The sequence below is a fragment of the Molossus molossus genome, unplaced genomic scaffold, assembly GCF_014108415.1.
Source record: "Molossus molossus isolate mMolMol1 unplaced genomic scaffold, mMolMol1.p scaffold_m16_p_13, whole genome shotgun sequence".
In the NCBI taxonomy this organism is placed as follows: domain Eukaryota; kingdom Metazoa; phylum Chordata; class Mammalia; order Chiroptera; family Molossidae; genus Molossus; species Molossus molossus.
The window spans coordinates 30,859,740-30,880,808 of NW_023425348.1; the positions used below are offsets into that span (position 1 = coordinate 30,859,740).

The 21,069-nt window shown below is 36.4% G+C and overlaps 1 pseudogene; it reads left to right on the forward strand.

Moving 5' to 3' along the window:
* Positions 1–1,927: 1,927 nt before the first annotated feature.
* Positions 1,928–4,441, forward strand: LOC118627860 (annotated as a pseudogene).
* Positions 4,442–21,069: the final 16,628 nt, after the last annotated feature.

A 21,069-nucleotide genomic window follows, 5' to 3' on the forward strand; every position in this document is an offset into this window, starting at 1 on the left:
CACTTATTTGTGGAATGTAATGAACATATCAGTCTGAGAAATGAGGTAGTCCCAGAGACGTGGAAGTGAGGTACAGACTGACAATCCCCAAAAGAGGGGTTGGGGGGAGAGATAAACCACAGAACTTATATGCATGTATGCATGAACAATGGACATGTACAACAAAGCTGGGGACAGGGCAGAGAGGGTGGATGAGGGGGTATCAGTGGGGGAAAAAGGAGAAACATCTGTAACAAAAATAAATTATTTTATTAAATAAAAAAACTGTTGAATATTCAAATAAATTACATCAAATAGCTCACACTTACCATAGTTACGTTTTATCATCTCACACAATCAGATAAGTTTACTTATGCATGTTTCTTAAAGAAGTACAATCGTTTTCTTTTACTGTTCTTAGATTTTAAAACAAGTTACACATTTATAAGCTAAACCACCTAATATCAAATGATTATGTAGGTATAATAGAAAAGAAATAGCATATAATAATGTACAACTGTATCTTTTTTTTCTAAATTTTAATATTTCAAAATATTTTTTTAATAATTTTCCCAAACATTCATTAGCATTCTAATTATTACCAACATTAAAGCTTTTAATAAGGGTCTACTCCAAGTCAACAATAACCTAATAAATAAGGATGTAAATGGTCAGAAATATTCACTGGTGTATGTTCATGTATTATACGTACACACATATATGTATATCAAGCTGACTTTTCAATTACATGTTTAGTTCTTCCTTACAACTTAAGAAAGGATACAGGAAACTCTGGAAGTCATAAAGAACAAAACAAAGTTTTCTCTTCTTGTCAAAATGTGTATATAACTGCAGTAGATTTGTTAAATATACATATATGTCTCTTATTCTATACAAAATCTCAGGAAATATTTTTCCAAGGACATGGAGAAAATGTGTTCTCTCAAAGTGAAACTGTATGCCTCCCCCAAAGATTTAAATAGACCTAGTTATAGAAATATGTTCTTAAAATTACAGTTGTGCCCTGGCTGGTTTGGTTCAGCGGTTAGAGCGTCGGCCTGCGGTCCTGAGAGACCTGGGTTCGGTTCCTGCTAGGGGCGCGTACCTCGGTTGCAGTTTGTCCCCGGCCCTGATCAGTTGTGCGGGTGGCAGTCACTCGATGTGTTCCTTTCACATCGATGTTTCTCTCTCTCTCTGTTCCTCTCTCTCCCTCCCACTCTACCTGAACAAAAAATGGAAAAATGTCCTCGGGTGAGGATTAAATAAATAAATAAATAAATAAATAAATAAATAAATAAATAAAATTACAGTTGTGTTATACTCCACTTCAGTTGTTTCTATATGAAAATGTCAATAAAACTAGTTAAGAAAAAAGGAGTACAATCATATATTTTGGCCAATTACATTACATACATTTTGGGAGATTCTTTAGATATAATACCTCATCTATTAACATTTCCATTTTTAAAATAGTAGGTCAGGTAATTTAAACTACTTGTCTCAACTCACACAGTTTCATACAGAGATACTGGGATTCAAATCATTTTACTCCAAAGTATATTTTGTACTATATTACTTTACCTTTCTATCATAAATTATGTTGTCTTAAATATTGCTCAAATTTCATACCATGACATTTAACAAATGATGGCATTTATTCAATTGTAATAATAATATCTACTCTGTATTGAGATATATATTATATCAGTGCTTTCATTATGTAATCTAATTCAATCCCCACATCAACCATGTAAGGTAGATATTGTTATTCTTATGTTACAGACAATAGAATTGAGGCTAAAAGACTTAATAAATGTGTTCAAGATCCCATTGTTACCACAATTCTGTTACCACATCAAGCAACAGAACAAGGATTTAATCACAAATGCAACTGTTGATACTCAAGACCATATTTTTAACCATTACACTAAAATTTATAGATACAGAGATGCTTAGAATAAGTTTTAATTGTGGAGGTCATATTGGAATTCTGCCAGTTAAGGAGGCATTAAAGGCAATGAAAGATATTAAAGAGGTAACGGTGTGCAGGAGGAGAGGAGGTATATGAGAGCTCTGTGGGTTTTCTGCTCAGCTTTTCTTTAGATCTAAAACTGCACTTAAAAAAATAACATCTGTTAATTAAAAGTTAAGACTATATAATTTGATCTTGAAGATTCCCTAATATCATCAGATGGCATTATTGATAAGATCTGAAACATCCTAAGCACAGTTCTGTGAACTAAGGTCCAGGTATAATGACTACAATTAGGTGATTTAGCACCAACAAATATACAACTGTTTTTGAAAGGAGTGGAAAGGTGCTTTAAAAAAGTGCCGGTCGAAATCTGCCATAGAAAACCATTTTCAATATCAATGAACCTGAACATTTGTTTTTCACAACACCAATCTGTTCCCTTCATTCCTCTGCCTGATTTCATCCCGGTAACTGTTCTCGGTGCCTTGCTGAGAATACTGAGTATCGATCCTTCCCCAGGATGAGGCCACTGGATTTGTTTCCACATGTCTGTTGCATAGCCCCTGACAACAATTTAATTCCCAACTGAAGAATATAGATTGTACAAAGGTTAAGAATGTTAAATTTTACATTCTAATAATAGGTTTCACATTAAATTTTAAGTCAAAAAACAACATAATGCACTTCTAAAACGTAATTTATACTGCGGTTTGTCATTAAAAGTTTTAATGCCAGGTAACTTACTTAAAATCCTCATTCAAAACATTTCTTTTTAAATCTTTATTAATAATTATATTACCACATAATAAAATTATATTCTCTATAAGTATGTGATAAAGTCTTATGCTTCATGAAGGAAATGGTCACAGTCTTATATGACTATAATCTTGCTATTTGATCCAATAAAAATATCACTAGCCTCTTCTTCCTGACATTTTTATGGGTAAATATTTGTGCATGGAATACTGCAAATTTATGTGCTTCTTAGTTGATTTTATTTCAAAGTACAAGTGGAAACATATGTATTCTGTTCCTTCTAAATTTGTTATTTTAAAAGATATCTGTTACTTTATCTTACACTTACTGAGTTATAGTCTTAGACTCTAAACACAACCTATTCAGACCTTCAGGGTATTGGAAATATAAGGAGAAGTGCTACATCACCAGGCCCTGATGGTCCCCCAGACCCCTATCAGGGGCCGACTCTGCACTACTTCACCTGGGACAAGGTGGCCAACACTCCAGGTGTGGCAAGGGACCGTGGCTGATAATTGAACAGAAGATGCACAACGTCAGCAAGATGACCAGCCAGAACCTTGGAGTCTCTCAGGTCATCAGCCATTTGGAGGGTAGATGCTACCGAACCCTTTGTGACATTCCACATCAACAAGGGCCTTGTGAGGAAGTACATGAACTCTTTCCTAACTGGAGAACTGTCTCTGGAGCAGCCCAGCTTTGAGCCCACGAATAAAGAGCTGACAGATGCGTTCCAGGAATTCCGGCCACACTGGAACAGATGGGGCTGATGAAGGCTAACCCCGTCTTCTTCCTGATGTACCTGCCAGACATCCTGCTGCTGCACGTTGCTGCCCAGCTCACTCTGGGTCTCCGGGACCTCCTTCGCGCTCTTCCTCCTTTGTGCAGGGCTGCTCAGCGCAGTTCAGGTCCAGGCTGGCTGTCTGCAGCATGACTTTGGGCACCTGCCTTTAGCACCTGTACCTCAAACCACCTGCTACATCATTTTGTGATTGGCCACATGACTGGGACCCCTGCCAGTTAGTGGAAACACATGCACTTCCAGCAGGACCATGCCAAGCCCCACTGCTTCCACAAAGACCCAAACATCAGCATGCACCCCTTCTTCTTTGCCTTGGGGAAGATCCTCTCTGTGGAGCTTGGGAAACAGAAGAAAAAGTACCTGCCATACAACCACCAGCACAAATACTTCTTCGTGATTGGGCCCCAGCCTTGCTGCCTCTCTAATTCCAGTAGTATATTTTTTATTTTGTTATCCATTGGGAGAAGTGGGTGGACTTGACCTGGATGACCACCTTCTATGTCCACATCTTCCTCACCTATGTGCCCTTGTTGGAAGTGAAGGCCTCATGGCCCTTTTCTTTATGGTCAGGTTCCTGGAAAGCAACGAGTTTGTGTGGATGACACAGATAAACCATTTCCCATGTACACTGATCACAACCAGAAGAGGGACTGGGTCTCTACCCAGCTCCAGGCAACATGCAACATCCACAAGTCCGCCTTTAATGACTGGTTCAGAGGACATCTCAACTTCTAAATTGTGCACCATCTTTCCCCATGATGCCTCGACACAATGACCATGAAGTGGCTCCTTGGTGCAGTCCCTGTGTGCAATGCATGGCATAAAGTACCAATCCAAGCCCCTACTCTCAGCCTTCTCTGACATTGTTCACTCACTGAAGGAGTAAGGAGTATGGGCAACTCTGGCTAGATGCCTATTTTCACCACTGAAACAGCCCCCTACCTGGAAGAGGAGCCTCTGGAGTCAAAGCAGAGAGGAGATGGAGGGACACTGCCATTACAATTCTAATATTCAGAGAAGGTTGGTTTGAGGAGATAAAGGCGCTGGCTCAAACCTCTCTCCTTTATTTTCCACGCAGATCTATAACCCAAGCCCCCTAGAAGAAGGGATGGAGCTGTTGGGGCAGGGATCTGAGTTTTGTTTCTTTATTCTAGTGTGTCAGATGCAGATGGTTGGTGAGCAAAGAGGGAGTCAGGAAGCCCAGAAATCAGGAGGAGATTTAGCAGTAAAATTCCACCCAAAAAAAGGGTGACCTCAGAGGTTTGCAGGCTGGAGGGAGATAGAGCAACTGAACCTTTTGAGCAAGATTTAGAAAGGACGTATTTGTGCTTAGAATTCTGAGGCCTGGCATAACGCAGTGCTTGGGTGCTCAGCTCACTTTAGGGCTGTGACCTCTGTTTGCCTCAGACTCCTGGAGAAGCAATTTTTCCACTTTCAGAAGCAGACAGGACAAAGGCCAGGACTGTGGTGTTGAAGACATCTGGCCCTGCAGGTTCCTGCTACTACTGATTTTGGTCCCGTGTTCCATCCAGAGTACCAAGGGAACATTAGGTCCTAGGCCTTGCCAAAATGGCTAGCAGAGAGTTACTGGTCATTAAAACTCCCTTCAGCTCTTGATTCACCTCTTCTAACCAGCACCCAAGGAACGAAACACTCCTGGGACAGGGAGTCCACTGCTTGCTCCAGAAACAAGTGAGCAGATGGGGCAACTTAATTTTCTGCTCCTTAGAGACAAACGGGGCTCCTAATGGTTTCTCTCCACTTCCCTACGTATAATTCCGAGTGTAATACAGTAGTAGTCAGGGAGCACAAGTGACCATGCTGGGAGATCCTGAAGTACCAGTCATTAGGAAAACACAAGTTCAATCATAAACAATATACGGGCTATAAGAAATTTTCTTAACATAAACTATTCACAGCGTTACTTTTGAGCAGGAGCATGAAGTTAAATGTAATCGCTGCATAGGTCAAGCCCAGAACTTGGAAGGTAAAAACGCAGAAGTTTGTGATCACCTGTTGCTGTCCTCAGGCATCTTACTCTGTCAATTCTGTTCAAGCATCTTTCTCTGCTGCAGAGCAGGTAGGAATTTAGTATGATCTCTTATTAGTCTAATACTAAAATGCATTTTTTTTTATCTCCTGGTTTTTAAAGGGTAAACAACAACAAAAAGTTTAACCCATCTCTAGAGAGTAAACATCTAAGTATACCCCAGCAGTCTCAACTTAATTCTAGGGCTTATCATCAGCATTCACACCCTCTTCTCTCCCCACCCCGTGGCAATTCAGTCCAGGTGAGAGGATTATTCATTTGCTCAACAGCATCTACTGTAAACATATTGGGTATCTGAGTCACTGAGAGGAGGGAACCTCAAACTGGAAGGACAAAGCAGAGTCTTGGGAGAGTTTGCATTTAGTTTTGGGGGAGAAAGACAATCAAGGAGATGAAGGTGCTAAGGCATGTTAGGATGGGACTAGAGGCACCACTGTTGAAAAGGGTATCATGATTGCTTAGAGGTTTGTCAAAACAAAACATTTTAAAACAGGTAGATGGGGGTTGCAGGAGAGTTCAGAACTGTTTCCTTTGGGCAGAACCTGGTTTAAATTAGAAGCAGAATTGAAGAGTTGCATTGCCGTTGGCTACGTACCTCACTGCAGAAAAGGTGTTGATTCTTCCCCATCCCTCTGTTCCCTGCTACCTAAGGTTTGGGTGTGGTGCCACCAGCCTGTCAAGCTATCTGGCTTTAGGCCCACCTGAACAAACCCAGTGCAGCTTATTGAGCCAAGTCCAGATCCTCAAAGCACCTCAGACATGTGGTGTTCTCACCTTAGCCTAGACCAATGTGGTCTCACAAGGCCAAAAGGTACATACCAGTGAAAAAGGGCTCGGACTGTTACAGTGGTAACATGCATGATCGCAAATCCAGTGACAGATGAGAAAACAGGTTTAGATAGGACAGTCACCTCCAGTCACAGATTGTGACAAAACTAACATTGAACTCACTTTTGAAAAACTCCAACTCTGTGTTTGTCTTTGTTACTTGTCTTCCCACCACTTCACCAGAGGCATTTTCTTTCACTAAGCCCAGCATCAGTGTCCTTTTAATACACACCAATTTTATTACCACATCCTGACGAAATAAAGCTGAGAAATAAAGTTCATTTTGACAAAAAAAAAAAAAAAAATTTAAGGAAACCAGAAAAATAAAGTTTACATGACACAGTAACTGGAGTATATATTGATTTTAAAATGGATAAAAATGTATCTATGTTGTTGCAAGGAGGGAATGTAATGTAATATTGCAGGGAGGGAGAGATAAGAGTAATATGCATTTTAAGGACATGCATTTTTTACAGTGAACAAATCAGGAATGTTATTAGCTCCTGGAGCCAGAATGTCGGCAACAGGTCTTTTTTTTTTTTTGGCCAGGGATAAGGTTCCCTTCCCCCTCCAAGCTTCAGAGTTTCATTCTGGAAGAAAATAGGACAGTCTTTTTGCAGAAGTAAGTACCATACATCAGGAGATTTTTGTAAAAGACTTTGAAATGAACAAAAAGAATTACTGACGTGTCTTTTCAATGGAATGCTAGGTGTTATCTAACAGATATTTCTGTGATTATCTGCTTCTGTAGAAGGGTCTATGTCCTTCATGGTCTGTGTGCTACTTTATAATTCGACAATTTATTTAAAATGTATTATGCAAAAAAGACATGTATTTTATAGATTTTTTTTTTTTTTTAGAGAGAGGAAGGGAGAAAGAGAAACATCTATGTGAGAGAAACATTGATCAGCTGCCTCCTGCACACCCCCTACAGGGGATTGAGCCCAAAACTCAGGCATGTGCCATGACAGGGAATCAAACTGGGACCTCTTAGTCCACGGGGCAATGCTCAATCCACTGAGCCACACTAGCTGGGAAAGGCATGTATTTTTTAAAGGCAGAAAAAGAATGATTGTATTTAAGACTAGCCCTGGCCACTTTGGCTCAGTGGTGAGAGCATTGGCCTGCAGACCAAAGAGTCACGGGTTCAATTCTGGTTAAGGTCATGTATCTCAATTGTGGTTTCGTTCCCAGCCCTGGTCAGGGTCATACAGCAGGCAACCAATTGATGCCTCTCTCTGTGTCTCTTTCTCTCTCCCCCTCTCGCCCTCTCTCCCTCCTACTGTATCTGAAGATAAATGAGAAAAAATATCCTCATGTGAAGATTTGAAAAAAAAAAAGGAAACAGACTAAAGAACTTTGTTAATGCTGATATAGAACAAGCATTATAAGTCATTAAAATCAAAAGCCATTAGATGTTACAATAGCTGACACAGCATTGCAGATATCCAGTGATATGTAAGAAAATATCAAAAATGAATCATGGCAGAAATAGCCCTTAAGGATTCAGTGATTCAGATTATATTGACCCAAAAAAATTGTAGTAAGTTCTGTGATGAAAAAAATAATAATATATCCCTGCTCCTCACAGAGTTTATATTCAATTGGGGAAGATAAGCAACAAAAACTAATGTTTAGAGCTTGTGAGAAGCATAAGCAACAAAGAAATAGATGCTATAACAGAAAAGTAAGAATGCAGGGGTGAGTAGGCAGAGAAGGCCTCTCTGAGGAAGTAGCATTTGAACTGAGACATGAAGGATACGAAGTAACAAGATAGCAAGAATAGGCTGAAGATATCTCTGGGCAGAGAGTACAGCGAGTACAAATGCCCTAAGGTGGGAAAAGATTTTGCTATAAAAAGAACTTCCATCTAAGAGTGTAGTGGGTGAGGGAGAAAATGGCATGAGCTAGAACCGAAGAGTGACCTGGTTTCACACACTGCATGTCCTCGTAGCCATTTAAAGGTGTTGTAAATGTATACTCATTGCAATAAGAATGATGAACAGAGTTTTAAAAGGTAGTGAAATTATACAATTTGAGTTTTTTAATAAGCACACTATGTGATGTGTGGAATACGTATTGCAGGGGCAACAGTGCAAGTGGCCGCGTCATTGTGTTTGTCTCCAACATCCGGTTCCCCGTCCTTGGAAATGGCGCCTTGATGTTGCTTTAGGGAATGATCTTTTCCTTCTTTCTGTTTCCGTGGTTTGGATGGGATAACTACCCTGACAAAGAGAGCAGTGTTGTCCTTGGGTCCCATACTTGGTTCTGGGCAAGCTCATGTGACTCAGGCCAGGCTCATGAGAGTCCTACCTTACATTTTTATCAGAGTAAATAGTTAGAAAAGAGGAATGCTCTTTCTCTGGGAGGGAGAGCTTAACTAAGACTGAAATCAATGCAATTAAGAGACACTTGAAGTAGTCTATAAAGGCTGAGATAGTGGTGTAATTCTGATAGGTGAAAGGAGATAGAGAGCAGTGGGTATGTTGTAAACATAACTTTAAAATAGATTGGACTGGCCTTCCTAATGGAATAGATGCAAATAATGAAGGAAAAAATGGCAACTTCTGTTTTATGAGACAGGGTGAATGGATGGTGGTGTCAAATACTGGGAGGAAAAGACAAAGAAACGTGTTACATTTGAGACAACTTTGGCCCTTTTGGATATATGAATCTGAATGTCAGGAGAGAGGTATGAAACAATGTGCGTGTGTGTGTGTGTGTGTGTGTGTGTGTGTGTGTGCAGGTAAGGAGTGAGTACAGAGAACTTCACAGAACCCAGATCAAGTCTTAAGGACCTCCCAACAAAGCAGGCTGAAAAGGAGCAGAGTATAAGACAAAGGATAGGAATTGTCAATATTCATTATAGTCCTCTTACAAACTGCGAATCATAGAAAAGAATCTTAGCAGAGGCCTCATATAAAAATGCTAAATATGATCTTTGCTATCAAAAATCAGCCGCAATCCCTAGGACTGTCACAGAAAGCATGTATAGGAAGGTACAACTTTATTATTTTCAGAAAATTGTGCTCTCTGAGATGTCTGTTCACTTGCAGAGGGGAAAGGATTCCAGTGGACCATTTGCTCCCAGAAAAAATAAATTCAATAGATTCTAAATTCTTCATGAAGCTACTGATCTTTCCAATTCTGAAACTAATTTCAATTCATGTTGAGGGGGCCATTACAGAGCAGAGGCCGATGTAGGGAGTTGAGCATCAGTAAGCCTTCATGCTTCCTTTGCCTCTTTTCAAGTGCAGCACTTTGGATGAACCAAACGTTCTGCCTCACTGAGAACTTAATTTAAAAAATGTGTGAAGTTTCACAGAAATAGTTCTAAGTTTAGACAGAACATAATTATTTTTACTATTGCACAACAAAGCCACTGGTGCTTAGTGACTCATCATAACTCCACTTTTTTTGTATGACAACAAAGACAAATTCAAAATGGTAAATTAAATCAAGTTGTGGGCACTTGGCTGCAATATGATATTTTTATAAGGGAAAGTAACTCCACATATTAATCTGAGGTGTATCATGCTCAAAATTATGTAAGACCCCTGGATTGAAAGGAACAAAAGATTTTCTCTAATAAATAAAGGTGACTGTCTAGGCTCTGTAAATGCTAAGGTAAACAAGAGAGATAGATTCGCTGCTCTTATTGACCTCAAATTCAAGTAAACAAAAATTAAACAAATATGACAATGACCTTGATGAAATAGAAAAACAATACTGATTGGAGTGATGGGTAACTATGTCAACTGGGTACATATGGGAATTATGTCAAATGTGCATCCTCTCTTAGTTCCATGTGAAACAGTCTGGCTTGTGTTCATTGACTCATAGTTGACAGTTACAGTTGCTCTCATTGTAGCTGTTGACACCAGAAAAAACAAATATCTTACCCACCCCACACCTAAGGACCTCCCTTCTAGGTCACATATGTGTGAATTCTCTAAGTCCAAGACAGCCTTCCTCTCTCAAAGGCTGCTGGTACTAAGTTCACTCTATGCCTCTTATCCCTTTTCTCTACCCCAAATTCTGTGTGGTCTTGGTAATCCGTGTGCCAGTGGCCATGGCACTGTGAAGATATAAGCTCTTTAGGCCATCCCTAGCTCTCATTTTATCTCTGTCATTCTCAGTATGTCTGTTCCCTGACCTGCCATCCCGCTCACACTTCCTTTCTCTCCAAAAGCCATTCTGGAACTCTCCCTACAAAACCAGCAAATCCCTACAACCCTATCAGCTCACTCAAACATTTTTTTTAACTGATAATGGATGACAACTAAAACACATTCTATAGCTCTCTCAAGTAGAAGTTGTTTAACATTCTAGAAAATAATAGCCAATCATAATAGTAAACATTTATTGTACAATTCCTATATATAAGCACCATGCCTATACATGAATTTATTTTATTTAATTATCACAGCAATCCTATGAAGTAGATCTTTTTATCCATATTTTATAGATGTGAAACTGAGGCATAGAGAGATTAAGTAACTGTCTCAGGATCACAGAAACGTAGAAAGATGAAGCCAGCAATGGTATCTAGGCAGCCTGATTCTAGAGCTGATGCTCTTAGGCAGTATCTTCTTCTTTGGTTGCTCATAGGTTAGAAGTGGGACTTGAATTCTTATGGTTGCCTTGATCCCCAAAAGCTCTTCCAGCCACTTTAAAAAACACCTTTTCCTTGTTGTTGTCATCTGCTGGGGTCCTGGCTAATTCATCTCATTCATTAAAAATTTTGATACCTATATCAGGGTATTCATTTCCTCCTTGGTTCCTGCCATCATCTCAGAAAATTCAATGTCTATATGGACAATCTATCCTATATCATATAATGGCTTCCTGACCTTCTTATCACTAATGATATATTTTACATCATCTCCACCAATTTTTATAACTTATCACCAAAAATATCTCAACTTTCAAATCACAAACATTTTACTCTTATGAAAATTCTCCATTTGCCTGCTTAGGAAACCCAACTCCCACTGTTTTTTGAGCCTTCAGCTCCATTGACCTCTCACTCTCTTATAAATACGTTAAATTTCTTATACTTTTGATAAATTCTAAAATATTTTATTTCAATCATTTTGATACCAATATACTAACTTCCCCTGTCCGTTTGTTCTCTCAAAGCCTCTAACTAAAAAAGAAAAATCCTCTACATATAATGAGTCCCAGTCCCTCCCACATTCTTCAGGATGTATATAGTACATAATACTTTAGCTTTAAGAGTATTCTTTTTATTAGTATGACCCACAACAAGAAATATATATTATCTTGCAACCTGATATGTACATATTATACATATGTACTATGTGTAAATAGCATATGTAATATATACTATATATAAGTATCATGTATAAATATACCAAGTTAATCTCTTACTATGAATTACAGTAGACAATTCATACAAATAACCTAAACAAAATTTCATAAGATATTACTTTAATCATGCATGATGCACTGATATTTTTTCTTCTTTTCTTTTTTTTAATGCTGATCACCACTCACTAAATTAATGTTACTATATACTAATAAATCATAACTTGTCATTTGAACCACGGTGAATTACTCTATTCTGCTATAACTTTACCTTTAAATTATTTCCTCTAATTTTTCAAAAAAGCTTTCAGCCCCAAGTGTTCATATCCTCCACACATTTAGACTTACCAGAAAAGTTGTTTCATTTCAGTCTCCACATTTGTGTCCCATTAACTTCTCAAACCATTTTACTCTGTCTTCTGCCTCACTACTGCATGAAGAGCACTTTCCTTAAATTTCACTTAGCTCTTGTAACTAAATTCAGCTTTAATCCTACTCAGTATCTCAATAGCATTTAACAGTTGATTTCCCCCTCCCTTTTTTTTAGTTTCTATTCTTTTTATCTTTGTTAAGAGTTTTTAAGTTGTCCCTTCTTTTTTCCCCCCATTGACACCCTCTTCCAGGTTCTCCCCCACCCCACCCCAGGCCTTCACCATCCTATTGTCTATGTCCCAGGCAATGCATATATGCATATAAATTCTTCAATTAATCTCTTCCCACCCACCCCACCCCCACTCTTTTTCCCTCTGAGATTTGTCAGTCTGTTCCTTGTTTCCATGCCTCTGGTTCCATTTTATTAATCAGTTTATTTTGTTCATTAGATTCCACACATAAGTGAGATCATGTGATATTTGTCTTTCTCTGACTGGCTTATTTCCACAGCATAATCATCTCCAGGTCACTCCATGCTGTCTCAAAGTGTAAGAGATTCTTCTTTTTTACAACTGCCTAGTATTACATTGTGTAAATATACCACAGCTTTTTTATCCATTTATCTACTGGTGGGCACTTGGGCTGTTTCCAGATCTTATCTATAAAGTACTCATAAAACTCAACAAAAGGAAGACAATCAGTCCAATTAAAAAATGGGCAGGGGACCTGAATAGACACTTCTCCAAAGAGAATATACAGATGGCCAAAAGACATATGAAAAAATGCTCAAAGTCACTAATCATCAGAGATGTGCAAATTAAAATGACAATGAGGTACCACCTCATACCTGCCAGAATGGCTGCCATCAAGAAATCAACAAATAAGTACAGGTGAGGATGCAGAGAGAAAGGAACCCCAGTACACTGCTGGTGGGAATGTAGACTGGTGCAGCCGCTATGGAAAACAGTGTGGAGATTCCTCAAAAAATTAAAAATGGAACTGCCATTTGACCCAGTGATCCCACTTCTAGGAATATATCTGAAGAAACCCGAAACACCAACCAGAAAGAATATATGCACCCCTATGTTCATAGCAGCATTATTTACAATAGCAAAGCTCTCCTTCCTTCTTGAAACACTACTTTTGCTTTGTTCTGTGATGCAATATGCCATCAATTTTCCTCCCTTCTCTCTTCCTACCTTCTTGCAATCTCTTTCCACTGGCTCCATTAGGCTCTCAAGTATTGGAGGCTACCTATTCATTTCACCTTCACTTTCATCATCTTCTTACTGTTCAGCTCTTGTTTTCATTCTTACTACCTTTGTTGGAATTATCATCTGGATTTAGAGATGAATTAGACATCCTATTTATAGACTAAAAGACTTTGGGTTTTAGCTATGTATAAGGCTTCCTTCCCCTGGAGAAAATAGGAATGTTCTTAATGATTCAGAATCCAGAGCTTCTCCTGAATCACTTCCAGGTACATGCAGTTACATAACAGAGAAATACTGCTATTTGCATTCTATGCTCATGATCCTTACTGCTGTAGCACATTTAGGGTTGACTGCATACTTTTTGGCATATCAAAGAATATCGAGATTTCATCTGCATTTCCTATTTAGTTAAATTCTAGGTTTCCCTTTCTCCCTACAGGATTTATGTATGTATCCCTGAACATTAACAGCTTCTCTTGGAAGCCTTTGAAATTTACATGTTTAGTATCTGATGGATAGATTTTCATCAATCATGACACCAACATTTCCTAGCTTTGTAAATTCTATGATCTGTCCAGGAGATTTGGAAATTTATCCCATCTTTAATTGCATTGCCTGGAGTGTGACCAGAAATTCTTTTCAAATGTCTCAATGACAAAATTAAACTCAGCTTTACCTTCTTGTGTATTTTTTCTTTTATTAGGTAAATCACTTGGTTGATGCTTTAAAATCTGCAGATAATGCTCTAGCAAAAAATATGTGCTCAATTTTTAATAAATTTGTATCTTGCAGATCTGTGATGCTCTTCTTAACCTAGTAGTTTTCATTTCAATGTTGCAACTCAATGTAATAATTTATTATGAATTTTGGGCCGCAATTATGGTTTCAAATTAAATTAAAGTGTAATCTTCTGGTTACCAATTTGCAAATAACCTAGATAAATTGCAAGTAGATAAATATGCACTTACACATAGTTTATTTCACAGGCAGAGGAGGACCACATGGTAAATTAATGCTTTATCAAAGTTTTGACATTGAGACTGCAAATTTAACATGGATTAACACCATATACCTCAGTTTAAAATGTTACAATGTGAATACAGTACATCTCTGAATCAGATAAAAATGACTGTCACTAAAATTTGCTAAATTTATTAAATTAATAACATTACAGAGAATCAGTAAACATTTTGAACAATTGCTTGCTTAAGCTATGTAACTTAAAATAATTTTATTTTGTATTTCTACTTATTATCCATATGTATAATTAAAATTTTGATATATAGCTTAAGGTGGCAAGCATATATACATAATATATCATATATAGCATAATAAATGTTCTCATTTTATTGAAACTCATTCTAGTTCTCCTCTAATTTTATTACTCTGATTATTCCTACTGACCCCAGAATGCCTCTATTTTGGGTTTTAAAATGATTAAAATAAGGCATGTTTCTAAAGGATTAAATCTCTGCTATTTCCTTCCTGAGAATCACAACCAAGAAAATCATTTGTATACCTTCATGGTTACATTAACAATTAAAGAGACACAAAAAACAATAATGCTATGAAACTTTTATTAGAGCACTTAAGATACTACTCTATTAACATTTGGTTTCTATGGTTCAGTTAATATAGGGACAAGCAATTACAAAATTATAGTGATGTGCTGTTAATTAAATGACAGACTTAGAGGAAGAAAAGGTACAAATTAGCAAGCTATCACTAAAAGGGGTCAGCTAAATTACATATTTAGAATTTTTTGCTTAATAGTAATAATGCACTTATTGAAAAATGTTTATATCAAATTAAAATCCTTTTAATATTATTATTGAAATATTTTTTAAAATACTACTTTTATCCCTGATTGGACTAATTCATGAAGGTTAAAAGTGTCAGCAATCACCCGGCTGGTGTGGCTCAGTGGTTGAGCATTGACGCATGCACCAAGAGGTCGCTGGTTTGATTCCCAGTCAGGGTACATGCTCAAGTTGTGGGCCTGGTCCTCAGTGGGGGGGCATACAGGAGGCTACCAACCAGTGTTCTCTCTCACTGATGTTTCTATCTTTCTCTTCCTCTCCCTTTCTCTCTCTCTCTCTCTCTCTCTCTCTCTCAAAAATCAATAAAGAAAAAAATATTTTTTTTAAAAAGTGTCAGCAATCATGCCTGGCTGGTGTGGCTTAGTGAGCATTGTCCCATGGACTGAGAGGTCCTGGTTCAATTCCTGGTCAGGGCACATGCCAGGGTTGCAGGCTCGATCCCCAGTAGGGGGGCCTATAGGAAGCAGCCAATTGATATATCTCTGTCGCATCAATGTTTCTATCTCTTTTTTAAAGTGTCAGCAATCAATCCCTGGCCAGTGTGGTTCAGTTGAGTGAGCATTGTCCCATGCACCAAAAAGTTGTTGGTTCAATTCCTGATCAGGGCACATGCCTAGGGAGACAGCTAATCAGTGTTTCTCTTTCTCTCTCGCTCTCCCTTTCTCTCTCTATAAAAAATCAATAAAAATACATTTTTTAAGTGTCAGCAATCAAAAAACTTGAATACAGAAATACCCTTTAAAATATATCAATATAAACCAAATGATTTCCAACTATAGTAGGCTTATTTGATCATAATACATCATTCTCCTGAGTCTTTTTATGTTTCAACATGGCCAGTCAGGAAATAAAATCTTCACATTAAATGCAATGTCTTAACCATTCCAACTCAGAGGAGTGAAAAACAGGGATAGTCATTCTGAAGGAGCCTCCCAAAATAAAGTTGAAGGTATATAGGTGGTAGAGTCTTTTCCTAAATATATTTTTTTAATTTGGCCATTATAAATGACCAAATAATTTCCCCAATTATATAATTTCCAAAATGATTGTGCTAATCTACTGATTGGACTAGTATGGGATATAAGATGGTAAAATACCACCTGCAGAATCAGTTTACCCAGAGCTTGCCCCTCATCAACCAATTTGATGGTATTACTTCTCTTCCAGAAAAAACAATATTGAATGAGGATTAAAGGCACAGGCTATTGAGTCAAATCGCCTAATTTGAATGGTAATTTTGCCACTTAATAGCTGTGGCAATTTGGGCAAGTTAGTTCAACTTTCTGTCATTTAGTTACTTCTATAAAAGATGGAAAATAATAGTACCTACCTTATAAGGTTATTTGTATGAACAAATGGTTTAATACATGTAAAGATCCCTATACAGAACTTGGAAAATAGTAAGCTTTTGATAAATGTTAGCTACAGATACTATAAATTTAATGTTAATGGCTTGTTTCTTAAACTGGTTAAAAACTGCTCAAGGGCAGGAGCCAAACATTAATTTTATTTTTACTTCCAATACTAGCAAGCAGTAGGTACTCAGGGAATAACTGTTAATAACAATACAAAAATGCCTTATGCTACATTTCAGAAGAACATTATAATACTAACTAGAATTCAGATTCTGGTGACAATGATTCCATGTGAGTCCTTCATAATAAATTAATATACAGAAGCAAATACCTGTAGGTAAATTACATAATCACATTTTGTTCAGAAGTCTATAGATATGTTTAGGCAGATATTAGTTTCACAAAAGACTGTGCTGCCAGCTTTCAAAAGAGAACAATTAAAGATCAGCATTTCCTAAATGATGTTTTATGATTTAAATTATATTATGTTTAATATAAGTATGTTCTGGATCATCTGAAGACCGTCTTAAACCTGAGAACTGCTTCATAAACTACACAGTTTGTAACAAGGAAGTGCTTTTAATTGTCAAAGTCTAATGAGAAAAATAACCATATGTATAGCTGATGAGTTTTGCCAAGTGATAGCCAAATATCTTATCAGTGAATTGAGTAAACAAGGTATTAAATATAATTTAATAGCCCTGGCCAGTTTGGTTCAGCAGTTGGAGCGTCGGCCTGAGGTTCAGAGAGACCCGGGTTCAGTTCCCACTGAGGGCATGTACCTCAATTGCAGTTTGTCCCCGGCCCTGGTTGGTCATGCGGGTGGCGGCCACTCGATGTGTCCCTTTCGCAGCGATGTTTCTCTCCCTCTCTCTTCCTCTTTCTCCCTTTCACTCTATCTGAACAAAAAGTGGAAAAAAATGTCCCCGGGTGAGGATTAAAAAAAAAAAGTAATTTATTAGAAAAAGAAAAAGTTATGAAGAATTGTGTCGTCACATAGTCATTTCAACTAAGTTGTCTTTGCTTCCTGAGAGTCATTTCTGTGTTCAACCTGAGGAAAGTTATATTGAACAAGACATTCATTCATTACATAGAATTAATTTTGCTAAGGTTAAATTTTCCTGTTGCAAGTTTTGCTTCTATGAATACATTAAAAGCTATAAACAAAAGAAAGTTATATTTATTTATATGTTTTTACATATTTAATACCATAGTAAAAGGTAATTTAATAATCTAACAATGTACAAGAGTACTTTCCTTTTAAAATGCTTTCATACATTACTCAAGTGAGACATATTGATTAGGATGAAAACAAGGCCATTAGCATGTTAAACAGTGCAGTATAGGGAGGAATTTAGCAATATTTTATAAATATCTAATACTATCTGGACAATTAGATTTCACCTCAATTATTACTCTCTTCTCCAGAAGAGGAATCGGCAGACCATAGCCTATGGGTCAAATCCAATCTACTGTGTACTTTTGCAAATAATTTAAATATAACCACACCCATTTATTTATGTATTGTTTATGGCTTCTTTTACCCGACAACAGAGTTGAGTAGTTACAACACAGACCACAAAGCCAAAAATATGTATTATCTGAACCTTTAAAGAAAATACTTGCTGACCTCTGCTGTAGAATTTTCTTTCTTTTTCTTGGTAATAAATATACCTTAAAATATCTTTACATCAATGGACTAAAATGAAGAATAAATACATATACCTATATGAGTTAGCCCAACAGATTTTCACAAATATAAAGCTGGAAAAAAAAATGATTCAATGGAAGATAGCCTTTCCATAAAAGAATCTCAACCTAGACCTAATATGTTATATAAATTTTTTAAATTAATTCAAAATGAAATAAACTTAAATATAAAACTATAAAATTTTAGGAAAAATGTAGAAAAAATCTTCAGGATCAAAGGCTAGAGGATGAATTGTTATATTTAATGTCAAACACACAATCTATAACAAGAAAAAAAATTGATAAATTAGACCTCATCAAACTTAAAACTTTTCTACAAAAGACTCTGTTAAGAGATTTTAAAAATGAACTATATCTGGGATAAAATATTTGCAAACCACACAAAGGACTAGTATCTAGAATATACAAAGGACCAAGAATAAGTGTCTGGATTATACAAAGAACTCTCAAAACTCAATAGTAAAGAAAAATGCAATTAGAAAATAGGCAAAAGATGAACAGACATTTCATCAAAGAGGGTATATAAATGGAAAATAAAATTTGCTATCTAAATACCACCAAAGAGAATAAATTGATAGCACATGAAGAGATGTTCAATGTGATTTGCCATTAGAGCAATGGAAATTAAAAGCACAATGAGATATTGCTGCATAACTATCAGAAGGGCTAAAATTAAAAATAGTAACAATGCCAAATGCAGGCAAGCACACATAGAAATGGGGTCACTCATACATTGATGGTAGGGATGTAAAATGTTCCACTGTGGAACATTTTGGAAGTTTCTCATAAAACTAAACACGCAACTATCATATGACTCAGCAATGACACTTGTAGACATTTATCCCAGAGAAACTAATACTGTGTTCATGAAGAAATCTGTAACAAATGTTTACAAAAGCTTTATTTGTAATGGCTAAACACTGGGAACAACCCAGATGCCCTTCAGTGGGTGAAAGGGTAAAGAAACTGTGGCACAGATACACCATGGAATATAATTCAGTAATGAAAAAGAATAAAGTAGTAATATATGCAATAACTTTGATAAGTCTTCAGGGAATTATGCTGAGTAAAAAAAAATTTCAAAGGCTTTAAACTATAAAATTCCACTCATAATATTCTAGAAATGACAAAAGTATAGAGATGGAAACCAAATTAGTGGCCATTAAGGATTAAGGAACAGGGGGACCTGGAGGGCTTGGTTTTAAAGGGTGCAATAGGTAACTTTATAGTGATGGAAGTTATATGCAGCAGTGATACATGTGACAAAATTGCATACAACCAGATAGACACACAAATGAGTACATGTGAAAGTCGGGAAATTTGAATAAGATAAATGTATTGTACCAATGTCAGTTTCCTCATCATAACATTTGTATTATAGCTTTACAAGATGTCACCATGAGGAGAAACCAGGTAAAGGGTACATGGGATCTCTCAGTATTATATTTTTAGAGCTGCGTGTGACTCTTCAATAAATCCCAAATAAAACTTTTAATTACATTTTTAAAAACTTCTCCTTAGAATAAAAGTGGCTTTCAAATATTGCTCCCATCCCCCTTTTTTTTGAGCAACTTTCTCTGTGAAATTTTAATGTATAACATATTTTTAAAATATGCATTAGGTAACCACAGAATTATATACTGTAATAAGCATTGTACTAAGCACTTAGGAATAAAAGTAAAACTTAACTTTGGCTACAATCTTAGAACACTTCCTAAGAAGATAATAATAGCCAATTTCTGCCTGAAAGTGTCTTCAAGTTATTTATACAAGTACTACAAAATATATTACAATTCTGTTGTATAAATTTGGTGACTTACAAATACTATAGAATACGCTTGTTTTAAAAGGCTTTGGACTATGCTCCAGATATGAGTTCTGGATTCAGAATGCCTGGCTTTGAATTTTTTTTTTTTTTTTTACCTATCAGCTGTGATCATTTAGGCAGTTAATTAACTCCTCTATGCCTTGTTATCCTAGTCTGAAAAACTGGGATAATAGAGTGAATACCCACTTCAGGTTCTGTGAAGACTATTTAATGTAAAGAGCTTAGAACAGAGTAAGCACTGAATTGTTTTCTTGTCATATGTAATAATGAATATAAAAGAACAGAATGATTCCATGTGCTCAGCTATTAATAAAAATTAAGAAATCATATTTACATAGCTCAACTGAAGCATAACCATACACATATGTAGACATTATCTAGTTGACTTTTGCTGTTATCAAAGAGCCCTGGATTTTTATATTTTTAAATAAATATGTAATACCATAAATATTATGAATCTAGAGTTGTAGTTTATATCATCTTTCAACATATTTACTTACTTTCAATGATAAAAAATGAACTGAAATATTGTGAAAAAAATATTCAGAAGCTTAACCAATGAAATATTCTTTACATGATATATTAAAAATGATAATACTATCAGTAAAAGATGTGTACACCCACACACACAAAACGAACAAAACAATAGAGAGCAATTATTTACTTTTTAACACATTCAAAACAGAAACATTGGATTTCTTTTTCATATTAGTATGAATACTCCTTGAATTGGTCCCATTAAAGCCCGATGCCCCTTGAGTGCTTAGCATACGTTTTCTCTTTTCCTTCCTATGTATTTTTTATTTTCATTAGATTAGCCCTCTTTGTTTTTCACTTTTCAGCCTACAGAATTATTTTTCCAGAGAAATAATATGTGTGAATAAAAATATGTAATAAAGCCTGACAACACTTCATAACATTTTTTTATTTTCAAAATTATTTGAAAGTCTTATTATTTGATAGGTTAGTAAAATGTGACTTATTTTATTGAAAGAATCATGTTACCAGAACTGGTCACACGATTTTTTAATTTCTACTTTCCAATTGCA